This window comes from Mesocricetus auratus, unplaced genomic scaffold, assembly GCF_017639785.1.
Source record: "Mesocricetus auratus isolate SY011 unplaced genomic scaffold, BCM_Maur_2.0 Super-Scaffold_100003, whole genome shotgun sequence".
NCBI classification, from domain to species: domain Eukaryota; kingdom Metazoa; phylum Chordata; class Mammalia; order Rodentia; family Cricetidae; genus Mesocricetus; species Mesocricetus auratus.
The window spans coordinates 51,918,540-51,930,943 of NW_024429188.1; the positions used below are offsets into that span (position 1 = coordinate 51,918,540).

The 12,404-nt window shown below is 41.6% G+C and overlaps 1 pseudogene; it reads left to right on the forward strand.

Annotated features, from left to right (window-relative positions):
- The first annotated feature begins 736 nt into the window (after positions 1-736).
- Positions 737-12,404, forward strand: part of LOC101830482 — a 51,509-nt pseudogene continuing 39,841 nt past the window's right edge.

The window sequence follows — 12,404 nt, forward strand, 5'->3', positions numbered from 1 at the left end:
TCATATTTTCAAGACCTTCAAAGTATTAAGCAACCTGTTGAAAGGATGAAGCTATGGTAGATTTCTGGAGTCACAGAAACTTGGGCCTCGCTATCCATGAATGGCAAGGTAACCTGAGGCTCCAGCTGTCAAACTCCAGGATTATTCTTAGTTGATGAAAACTACTCCCAGAAGCCATATGGGGTTACAGTCCCCTATACGCTTCACTGCTTGGGCTGATCCTCTCATTGCCTTCACCTTTGAGCTTATCAATGTCTTGCTTTCTCACTCATATACATCAAATACATGTGTGAAAACATAATAAATCCATTATTACCTGTGATTAACATATACTTATAAACAATTTTAAACTGTTTAGATATCAATATCAAAAAAGATCTCCACATGCCAGGATAGTAATTTCTCATTTCTATTTCCATAATGCCTTGAAATTTATAAGGAATTACAGTTAGCTTTAACTATCAAATTGGCCCAGGCTAGATTCATCTCAGAGGAGAAGACTCAATAGAGGAATTGCCAACCTCAAACTAACCTCAGGAGATGTCAGTGAGGGATGATCTTGATTGTTAGTTAATGCAGAAGGGCCAGGCCCATTGTGAATGGCACCATCCCTGGGCAAGTAGTCCTGGGTCATATTAGAAAGCTAGGCAAGCATCAGCCTCTGAGTAAGCCACAGAGCCAGTTAGCAAGTAGCACCCACTTCAAGTCCCTACTTAAGTCCCTGCCCTGACCCTCGATGACAGATTGTGACCCGTAAGTGTAAATCAAACCAATGTTTCCTTCCCTGTGTTACTTTTGGTCATAGTATTTTATCACAGCAATAGAATGAAACTAGAACACAAGGCTATGTCATGCATTCCATAGATTTACCTTTTGTAATTGTGTAGGGTAGAGTTACTGTCCTATGCAGAACCAGCAAGAAAGCACACAGATTTCACTTCGTTATCACAAAACCCACAATTATAAAGACTCCAGATTTGCTCATAAGTGCCTTGTTGTGGGAGATTAATATTCAACTTTTAACAGCTTCCATTGCATATTAAGACTCAAACAAACTTTTCCACAACTGACCTTGGTGAATCCAGAGGTCCAGGCCCAGGTTTTCTGTAAACCCAGTTTCTTTTATCTCTAAATGAATGGAGCCACTTGATAAGATGCAAATAAATGTTATGCTGTGTAAGAAAGGCATCTGGAACCCCGTCTGGCTATGGCTTCTACAACAAAACCTCTCACCTAGAATTCTTTGATTTCTATTCTGCTGGACAGCCTTCAGAAGCTCCAAGATTGCCAGTCCCTACACTGAGATAATAATTCAAGGTAAGTGTGGCTTTTGGGACAGACATGGAGAGCACCCAGGAGCCAATGGGTTGTCCCTGGGAACCTGGGGGAGGTGGTGAAGGTGTAACCCTTCTAGAAGACCAGCACCACTTCACAAAGCTACAGTAAATAGACAGCAAGGGTGCATAAGCTCTGCTTATGACCACGTGCACAAGACTCCAACAGCCATTGAGAGATCAGCCCTTCAAGCATTAGAAGGGCACACAGTGATGGAGATTCAGATCTCACTGCAACCACACCATGAAAGCATCTTAAGCATCAGAGACATTCTTCAGGCACCCACCCTGAAAGCCATCAGGGATGTTTACATCACTCAGGACACAATAGGGACAAACCTGTACAAACTGCTCAAAAGCTAGCAGTTAAGCAATGGTCACATCTGTTACTTCCTCAACCAGATCCTACAGGGTCTCTAGGACATACACACATTCAGCCAGTGTTCCACAGGAACCTGAAGCCCTCCCACATCATGGCTGCCATATTAAGATCAATAATTTTGGCCTGGCCTTAATTGCTGAGCCTGAGTATGATTGCATTGGCTTTCTGATGGTGTTTGTCTACTTGCTAGCACCCAGCCGCCAAAGATCATACTTAACTCCAAAGGCTACACCAAATCCTTCAGCATCTGGTCTGAGGGCAGCATTCTGGCCCATTTTCCCTGACAAACACTACCTGGACCAGTTCAACCACATTCTATGAATCCTGGGGTTCCCTATTCCAGGATGACATAAATTATATCATCAACGTGGAGACTTCAAACTACCTATAGTCTATGCCCTCTAACATCTAGGTGGCCTAGGCCAAACTTCCGACCCCACTCTCCACCCCTACCCCAAGTCTGACTCCAAAGCTCTTAACCTACTGGACAAGACTGTTAATCTTCAAAACCAGCAAGCAGATCACAGTACAGGAAACACAGGTTCAGCCCTGCCTGTAACAGTCCTGTCACCTGACATATAAGCTATTGTCAAAGAAGTCCTTACTTTTTTGTATGTTTGTTTTCTATTATTTTGTTTAGTTTGTGTTGGTTTTGCCAGGGGGGTCTCACTATATAAGTATGGCTGTCCTGGAACTCCCTATGTTGACCAGGCTGGTCTTGAACTCACACAGATATATCTACCTTAGCCTCTCAAGTGCTGGGATTAAAAGCATGTGCTACCATGTCTGACTACCAGTTCACTTTTGACATGGATTTTGATAACCTCCCTAAGATGCAGCTTGAGGAGCTTGTCTTCCAAGAGAGGGCCTATTTTCAGCCAGTGGCACCAAAGGTTCCCTTGGGACCTGGCCTTGCTCCTACCTGCTTCTTCTCTGAAGATTTCTAGAAAAGGAATGTTACTTAACCCAAACCCTGGCTACCCAGCCTGGACAAAGGATGAGCCTGGCCACCTTTTCTCACTCTGCTGGGGTCTCCTGCTTCAGACAGACTCCTCCTACCCTGTCTCCCACCTTCATCTCCCTGGTCCCAGAACTGATCTCTGTTGATCTGCCCTTATTTATTGATGCTAGCCCAGGCTCTGGTAGACTTTTCATGAATGTAAGGGCTCTGATTGTCCTAAGACCTATGCTACTAGGGGCCAGGTAGATATTGCATAAGGACTCAGGATAAGCTATGTCATGCTTACCTCACTGGAGGTGAGACCATACCATATTCCCTAAAGGAACATTCCTAATTCTTCTTTTTCTTTTTTTATTTAACTTTCTACACAGTTCTCTCTCCCTTCCCTCCTCCCCCGACCCTTCAAACCTCCCAACTCCCCACCCCACTCCATCCCCCCTCCACTCCCCAGGAAGAGTAAGGGCTTCCATGAGGGATTTTCAGAGTCTGTCATATCATCCCGAACAGGGCCTAGGTCCTCACCCATGTGACCTGACTGAGAGAGCATCTCTTCATGTGGAATGGGCTCCCAGAGTCTACTTGTATGCCAGGAATAAATACTGTTATACTCTCCAAGGTCCCACAGATTGCCGAAGTCTCTTCTCTGACACCTATGCCGGGGAGCATGTCTGGATCAGTTCCATGCTGGATCCTCAGTCATCAGTCTGGGGTCCATGTGTTCCCCCTTGTTTAGGTCAGCTGCCTCTGTGGGTTTTCGCCAGCCTGATCATGATTCCTTTGCTCATCACTCCTCTTTGCAACTGGGTTCCAGGAGTTCAATTAGGTTTTTAGCTGTGAGTGTCTGCCTTTGTTTCCGTCAGCCACTGGATGAGGGTTCTAGGATGGCACATAAGGTAGTCATCAATCTCATTATTATGGGAGGGCATTTAAGGTAGCCTTAATGCCAGTTGGTGTCATTCTTGTAGATCTGTGAAGATCTCACTAGTGCCAGATGTCTCCTCCAGCTTATAATGGCTCCCTCTTTTATGGTATCTCTCATCCTTCTCTCCTCTGTTCTTACCCTGGCTCAACCTTCCTGCTCTCCCATGTCCTCCTCTCCCCTCCTCTTTTCCCCCTCTCTTTCTGCCATCTCTTTTTGTTCCACCCTTCTCCCCCCAATCGAATTAGAAGATCTCATTCCATAACCCTGATCCGGGTTACCATGCATATCTTTCTTAGGGTCCTCCCTGCTTCCCAGACTCTCTGGCATTGGGATTGTATGCTGGCAATGCCCTGCTCCATGTCTAAAATCCATATATGACTGAGTACATACCATGGTTGTGCTTTTGAGACTGGGTTACCTCACTCAGGATGGTTTCTTCTAGTGCCATCCACTTGCCTGCAAATTTCAAGATTTCATTGTTTTTTTCTGCTGAGTAGTACTCCATTGTGTAAATGTACCACATTTTCTCTACCCACTCTTCAGGTGAGGGGCATCTAGGTTGCTTCCAGGTTCTGGCTACTACAAATAATGCTGCTATGAACATAGTTGAGCAGATTTCCTTTTTGTATGAGGGTACATCTTTTGGATATATGCCTAAGAGTTGAATTATTGATCTTGTGGTAGACTGATTTCCATTTTCCTGAGGAATCTCCATACCAAACTCCAAAGTGGCTGCACAAGTTGGCATTCTCACCAGCAGTGGAGAAGTATTCCCCTTTCTCCACATCCTCTCCAGCATAAACTGTCATTAGTGTTTTTTATTTTAGTCATTCTGAAGGGAGTAAGATGGTATCTCAGAGTTGTTTTGATTTGCATTTCCCTGATGGCTAAGGATGTTGAGCAGTTTCTCAAGTGTCTCTCAGCCATTGTAGACTCCTCTATTGAGAATTCTCTATTTATATCACTTTTTAATTGGATCCTTTGGTGTTTTGGATACTGGCTTCTTGAGTTCTTTGTAAATTTTGGAGATCAGCCCTCTGTCAGATGTGGGGTTAGTGGGCCGTCGTTTTGTCTTGTTGACTGTGCCCTTTGCCTTGTAGAAGCTTCTCAGTTTCAGGAGGTCCCATTTATTAATTATTGATCTCAGTGTCTGTGCTACTGGTGTTATGTTCAGGAAGGGGTCTCCTGTACCAATTCATTCAACGGTATTTCCCACTTTCTCTTCTAACAGGTTCAGTGTGGCTGGATTTATGTTGTCGTCTTTGATCCATTTGAACTTAAGTTTTGGGCATGGTGATAGATATGGATCTATCTGCTGTCTTTTACATGCCAGCATCCAGTTACTCCAGCACTATTTGTTGAAGATACTTTCATTTTCCATTGTATAGTTTAAGCTTCTTGTCAAAAATCAGGTGTTCAAAGGTGTGTGGGTTGATATCAGTGTCTACTATTGGATTCCATTGGTCTACCTGTCTGTTTTTGTTCCAATGCCAAGCTGTTTTCAGGACTATAGCTCTATAATAGAGCTTGAAGTCAGGGATGGTGATGCTTCCTGAAGTTCTTTTATTGTACAGGGTTGTTTTGGATACCATGGGTCTTTTGTTTTTCCATATAAAGTTGAGGATTGTCCTTTCAAGGTCAGTGAGAAATTGTGCTTGTATTTTGATAGGGATTGCATTTAATCTGTAGATTGCTTTTGATAGTATTGCCATTTTTACTATGTTGATCCTACCTATGCAAGAGCATGGGAGATCTTTCCATTTTCTTGTATCTTCTTTAAAAACTCGAATTTCTTGTTATACAGGTCTTTCACCTGTTTGGTTAGAGTTACCCCAAGATATTTTATCATGTTTGTGGCTATTGTTAAGAGTGATGTTTCTCTGATTTGTATCCCCTTGATCTCCTTTTGTTGTTGCATTGCTCTAGCAAGAACTTCAAGTACAATATTGAAGAGATATGAAGAGAGTGGACATCCTTGTCTTGTTCCTGACTTTAGAGGAATCGCCTTGAGTTTCTCTCCATTTAGTTTGATGTTGGCTGTTGGTTTGCTGTATATAGCTTTCATTATGTTTAGGTATGTTCCTGTTATCCCTTATCTCTCCAAGATCTTTATCATGAAGGGGTGTTGGATTTTGTCAAAGGCTTTTTCGGCGTCTAGTGAGATGGTCATGTGGTTTTTCTTTTTCAGATTGTTTATGTGGTCAATTACATCGATGGGTTTTCATATGTTGAACCACCCCTGCATCCCTGGGATAAAGCCTACACGATCATGGTGTATGATTTTTCTGATGTGTTCTTGGATTCAACTTGCCAGTATTTTTGCATCATTGTTCATGAGCAAGACTGGTCTGTAATTCCCTATCTTGGGTGTGTCTTTGTGTAGCTCGGGTACTAAGGTAATTGTAGTCTGGTAAAAAGAGTTTGGCAGTGATCCTTCTGATTCTATTATGTGGAACAATTTGAAGAGTATTGGTATTAGCTCTTCCTTGAATTTTTGGTAGAATTCTGCACTGGAGTGATCTGGCCCTGGACTTTTTTTTTTGTTGGAAGACTTTTTGTGGCTGCTTCTATGTCTTTAAGGGTTATAAATTTGTTTAAATTGTTTATCTGTTCTTGATTTAATTTTGGTAAGTGATATCTATCCAGAAAATCATCCATTTCCTTTAAATTTTCCAATTTAACGGAGTACAGGTTTTCAAAGTATGGCCTGATGATTCTTTGGATTTCCCCAGTGTCTGTTGTTATGTCCCCTTTTTCATTTCTGATTTTGTTAATTAGCATGTTCTCTCTCTGTCTTTTGGTTAGGTTTGATAAAGGTTTGTCTATCTTGTTGATTTTCTCAAAGAGCCAATTGTTTATTTCATTGATTCTTTGAATTGTTTTCTTTGTTTGTACTTTATTGATTTCAGCTCTCAATTTGATTATTTCCTGGCGTCTACTCCTCCTGGGTGAGTTTGCTTCTTTTCGTTCTAGAGCTTTCAGGTGTTAATTCTCTAGTGTGAAAATTCTCCAGTTTCTTCATGTGGGCACTTAGTGCTATTAATTTTCCTCTTAGAACTGCTTTCAAAGTATCCCAAAGGTTTGGGTATGCTGTGCCTTTATTTTCATTGAATTCTAGGAAGTCTTTGATTTCTTTCTTAATTTCTTCCTTTACCCAGGGGTGATGCAATTGAGCATTGCTCAATTTCCATGAGTTTGTGAGGTTTCTGCAATTTGTTTTGACATTGAATTCTAATTTTAAGTCCTGGTGGTCCGACAAGCTACAGAGGTTTATTCCAATTTTTTTGTATCTGTTGAGATTTGCTTTATTGCCAAGTATGTGGTCGATTTTAGAGAAGATTCCATGTCGTGCTGAGAAGAAGGCATATTCTTTTTTGTTTAGGTGGAATGTTCTATAGATGTCTGTTAAACCCAATTGGGTCATAACTTCTGTTAGCTCCGTTGTTTCTTTGTTAAGTTTCTGTCTGGTGGACCTGTCTAGTGGTGAGAGTGGGGTGTTGAAGTCTCCCACTATAAGTGTGTGGGGTTTAATGTGTGATTTGAGTTCTAGTAATGTTTCTTTTATGAGCGTGGGTGTCTTTACATTTGGGGCATATATGTTCAGAATTGAGACTTCTTCCTGATGGATTTTTCCTATAATAAATATGAAATGACCTTCTTCATCTCTTTTGATTAATTTTAGTTTGAAGTTTATTTTGTTAGATATTAGGATAGCTACACTCACTTGCTTCTTATGTCCATTTGATTGGAAAGTCTTTTCCCAACCCTTAACGTTGAGGTAGCGTCTGTCTTTGAAATTGAGGTGTGTTTCTTGTATGCAACAGCAGGATGGATTCCGTCTTCATATCCATTCTGTTAGCCTATGTCTTTTTATAGGTGAGTTAAGACCATTGACATTCAGGGATATTAATGACCATTGATTGTTGATTCTTGTTTGCTTTGGATCCATTTTTGGTGGTGGTTTTGTGTGTGAGTTTCTCCCCTATTTCTGACTTCTAGTAAAGTAAGATTATCTATTGCCCATGTTATTTTGAGTGTAGTTAACTTCCTTGGGTTGGAGTTTTCCTTCTAGATCTTTCTGTAGGGCTGGATTTGTGGATATATATTATGTAAATCTGATTTTGTCATGGACTATCTTGTTATCTCCATCTATAGTGATTATTATGTGGCAAGGGGACTATTTTTTTTTGGTCCAGTCTATTTGGAGTTCAGTAAGCTTCTTGTACTTTCATAGGCATATCCTTCTTCAGGTTGGGAAAGTTTTATTCTATGATTTTGTTGAATATGTTTTCTGCAGCATTGAGCTGGGCTTCTTTGATTTCTTCTATACCTATTATTCTTAGGTTTGGTCTTTTCACGGTGTCCCATATTTCCTGGATATTTTGTGTTAAGGATTTGTTGGATTTAAGACTTTCTTTTGTTGATAAAACTATTTCCTCTAGTTTATCTTCAGTGCATGAGATTCTGTCTTCCATCTCTTGTATTCTGTTAGTTATGCTTGCATCTGTAGTTCCTGATTGTTTATTCCACTTTTCTATTTCCAGCATTACCTCAGTTTGTGGGGGTTTTTTGTCTCCATTTCAGTTTTCAGGTCTTGAACTGTTTGAATTGTTTCCTTCATCTGTTTGATTGCCTTTTCTTGGCTTTCCTTGCTTTCTTTAAGAGATTTGTTGATTTCTTGAATTTTTTGGTTTGTGTTTTCTTCCATTTCTTTAAGAGATTTTCTCATATCCTCTTTGAGGACCGCTGATGAGGGACGTCAATGCAATATAGAAATTAATATATTTATTTACCAGAGAAAGGACTTACACACAAGCTGGATGATCAGAAGCATTGCGGGCTTCCAAAAAGAGAGAGTACATTTACTTTTCCTTTCCTTAAATATCCCACCTGTGCCCATCTCCCTGTCCCTGCCCTTTTGGACATGGACAGTGTTGTGAGCTCACCCCTACAATTCCCCTTTTAGTCTAAATAGATTATTTAAACTTGATACAACTCTCAAACATATACATAGAAGGTGATAAATAAGTTATAATCTACTTATCTCCTAAGATAAACATATCTATCCCATCTAAATCCTAAACTTATCTGAAAGGATGTCCAAGTTTGAACACCTCCTTCCAATCCAAACCCTAAAATAATTGAAAACAAATGTTAACATGTGTAAACTATCCTGTAATATCAACAGTAGGGAAGGGGGGCATGGAATTTTCAAAATTACTTTCTGCTGAAATGGGATGATGACAATCTCATGGGGACCTGTGGGAAGAAAATGTTAGTGTAACAAAAGTCTTAAGTAGGTTATATAGTCTCTGTTTGGCAAGGGATGATTGATTGGAGTTATTGATTGAAGTTTTAGTGTTGATTGAAGCTCTTGTCTGAAGCTCTGGCCAGATTGTAGAAGGTGCACTGTAGGCTCACCCCTACAGGCCTCTATCACTTTCATGAGGTTGTTTTGAAGGTCATTCTTTTCTGTTTCATCTGTGTTTGAATGTTCAGGTCTTTCTGGTGTAGAGTTTCTAGACTCTGGTGGTGTCATACTGGTTCCTCTGTTGTTGGCTGTGTTTTTATATTGCCGTCTTCCCATCCCTTCTTTCAGTGGGAGCTCGTGGGGTCTCTTCCTCTCCTGGTGGGCTTGGGTCTAAGGATCTCTTCCAGTGTGCTCAAGCAGGTCCAATACTCTGATGGGTGCGGGTGGGTCTGAGACACTCTCAAGCACAGGGGGGAGACCAGAGGGGACTGAAGACTCAAGCACAGGGCAGGGACCGGAGGGCACTGAAGACTGAGGTGTGGCCAGACTCAGGGTGATCCTTCTGGGCAGGGCAGATACACTCTAGGCACAGAAAATGCCCAGGGAGACAGAAGCAGGGGGAAGTAGGGAGTTGGGACCCAGAGCAGAGCCCCTACTCACCTCAACCACTAGGAAGGGGTCAGAGGCAGGAACACTCCTAATTCTTAAGGACTAGTTTCCCCAAGGAGCCAGGCTCATGCTAAACCCTCTCCTTCTCAAAGCTGCCGCATATAACTGCCTTGCTGCTTCTGTGTGGGGGTGAGTGAAAGTGAGCATGGCAGTGCCCCTACCCACCTCCCCATGCCTGTATCTAATATACAAATATATAGAGGGGTGTGTGGATGAAATAATAATAACAATAATAGTTCAAGGCAAGGCCAGCACACAATCTATGAGAAGTGCAGTGAGCAGTGGGCCTCTCCTAAGCAGGACACATTGGATTGAAATGGAATCTTCTTCCCACTCATGTGTAAGTAAGTCCTGAAAATGCACTTAATATCCCTGTCCTGGGTGTTAAATAGGGAATAACCAATCCAAGCCCCTAAGCTACAAAGAGAATTTCAGTTTTCTATTCAGCAGGGAAGGTAGAATATAGAAAGGGGCCAGTGTGAGATACAGATTTCTTAGATCTGCTTAGGTCTTCAAGGACAATAGTTGTGCACTGAGCTACAAAAGGCTCAGCCACTGTCAATGTTTTCAGCTGAAAATAGGCGATTCCCAGATTTCAGTGAGCGAGAGACTCCTCAACAGGAAAACCATGGCTATTTTCACCCAGTGGAGCAAGCAAGGGCCTGCTAGGTGATCTAACACCCTGACAACATACCATAAACCACAGATAAATAAGAAAGAGGAAAGTCAACATTTTTGGCAGTGCTGGTGATAAAAACTGGGGCCTTGGGCATCCTCTTGTACACTGGCAAGTACTCTACCACTGAGCTATGTTCTCAGTCTGGAAAGTCAACTTTTGCAGATACTAAGTCTTAAAAGGTAAGAGCACAATTCCCTGGTTGGTGTTTCTTTAGGAATGACATTTAACCCTAGCCAGTACATATTTGTGGGGTTTATTTTACTTTTTTTAATTTTTAGGAGTGATTTATGATTTTTTTCCTTTACTCACTCTGATGTCCTTCTCAAAAAACAAACTCTGGGATTTTTGGTTTAATTCATTATGTCTGTCTTGATAAATATTTTCCTTAATAAGTTTTTAAATGTATGAATTATTCATAGCTCTCACTGATTTTTATGCCTGCATACTTTCAGACAAATCTTCAGTATATCTCTTGATAGGTCTCACATGTCTTTACTTCTCTACTCAGATCAGGAAGCAAAAAGCTTCCACATTCCAGAAGGTTCTTATATGCCTTCTCAGTTCATTACTGTCCCCTGATCCAGAAACAACCATTTTCTGACTTCTGTCACCACAGATTTGCTTTTGGCATTCATTGGCAGTTTACGTTAATAGTCTTGAGTCCCAATTTGTGAAGCTCCATCCATATTACCAAGAATTTATGTCACCCATTCTAGCATGCACATTGGGATGATCCTCCTCTCTTTTGTCCACTCTGAAATTGTCTGGATTCCTGGTGGAGCACTGTGTCTACAGTGTGCACATGCACAGGATCTGCTGGCTGCCTCAGGTGGCTGACACTCTACAAGGTCAAATTTTCCCTTCAGACTGTGATACCTGTTGTGGAATATTAATCTAAGATGTGTTACATTTGTTTATGCTGTGGAATATTTGTTTAAGATGCAAAGATGTGTTGCATTCTTTTATGTTGCATTTGTTTAACTCTGTGAAGCTGTATTACATTGCCTGTCTAAAACACCTAATTGGTCTAATAAAGTGCTGAACCTAGCTAAGCAAGAGATGAATAGGCAGGACTTCTAGGCAGAGAGTTTAAATGGAAGGAGAAAGAAAGGGAGAAGCAAGAAAAGGAAGAGAGGACACCAGGGTTCAGCCACCTGGACACAGAGCCAGCTGCAGAGTAAGAAGGGAAGAAAGGTATATAGAATAGAGAAAGATAAAAGCCCAGAGGCAAAAGGTAGATGGGATAATTTAAAAAGCTGGTTAGAAACAAGCCAAGCTAAGGTCAGGCATTCATAAGTAAGAATAAGTCTCTGTGTGTTTATTGGGAGCTGTGTGGTGGGTCCCTAAAGAGCAAAGGGGAAAAAACACTACAGACACCTCTATGGAAAAGGAGCTGTTTCATAAGGTCATACTCCTCACTGAATGCCGAGCTCCCTCCCACCCCAATTTGCCTCACAACAGTCTCCTTTCACAGAAATCACCTAAGACCTAAACATAACCATAGCAATGTTACAGTTATGAAGTAGCTGTAACATGATTGGGGGTCACCACAACATGAGGAACTGTGTCAAAGGGTTGCAGCTTTAAGAAAGTTGAGAACCACTGGACTAAGAGAAGCCTTTAAAGGGAGGCATGGGAAGGAAACTAGAGTGGGAACCTGGCAAAGTCACAGTTGGTGCAGACCCTTCTGACCATCCCATTATGTGTTATTTTCAGAACTAATAGCTGAGCATGTGTGGCTCTAGCCAGAGCAGGGAACACAACTGGCATCTGAATCCAGATGCATCTAGTTTATAGAAGAGTTCATCAAAGTGTGTAGGTGATGTGTAGCAGAGACAGGCTTTCCCTGCTGAGACAAACATCATGGGCAAAACAGACCAAAGACCCAAGACTGTTCTCTCCATCCCTGAGGTTGCTCAGCCCAGCAGATCTAGCTGTCTTAGGAAACAGCAAATCCTCATCATCTACAATGGTGCCCAAAAGAAAATTTCTCCAGGAAATCCCTGGAAATTCCTTTGTGCCAGGACATTCTGCCAAAGGAGGCACTGTCTCCCAGGAAAAGAATAATTTCACAGTTTGGATAACTACAACCAAGTCTCCAAACACATGTTTTCTGGCTCCGTTCATTTTGTCTGCAGATTGTAACACTGCTACAGACAAAACAGACACTCGGTTTTTCTCTCCTCGCTTCTGGCCCAAACTATAA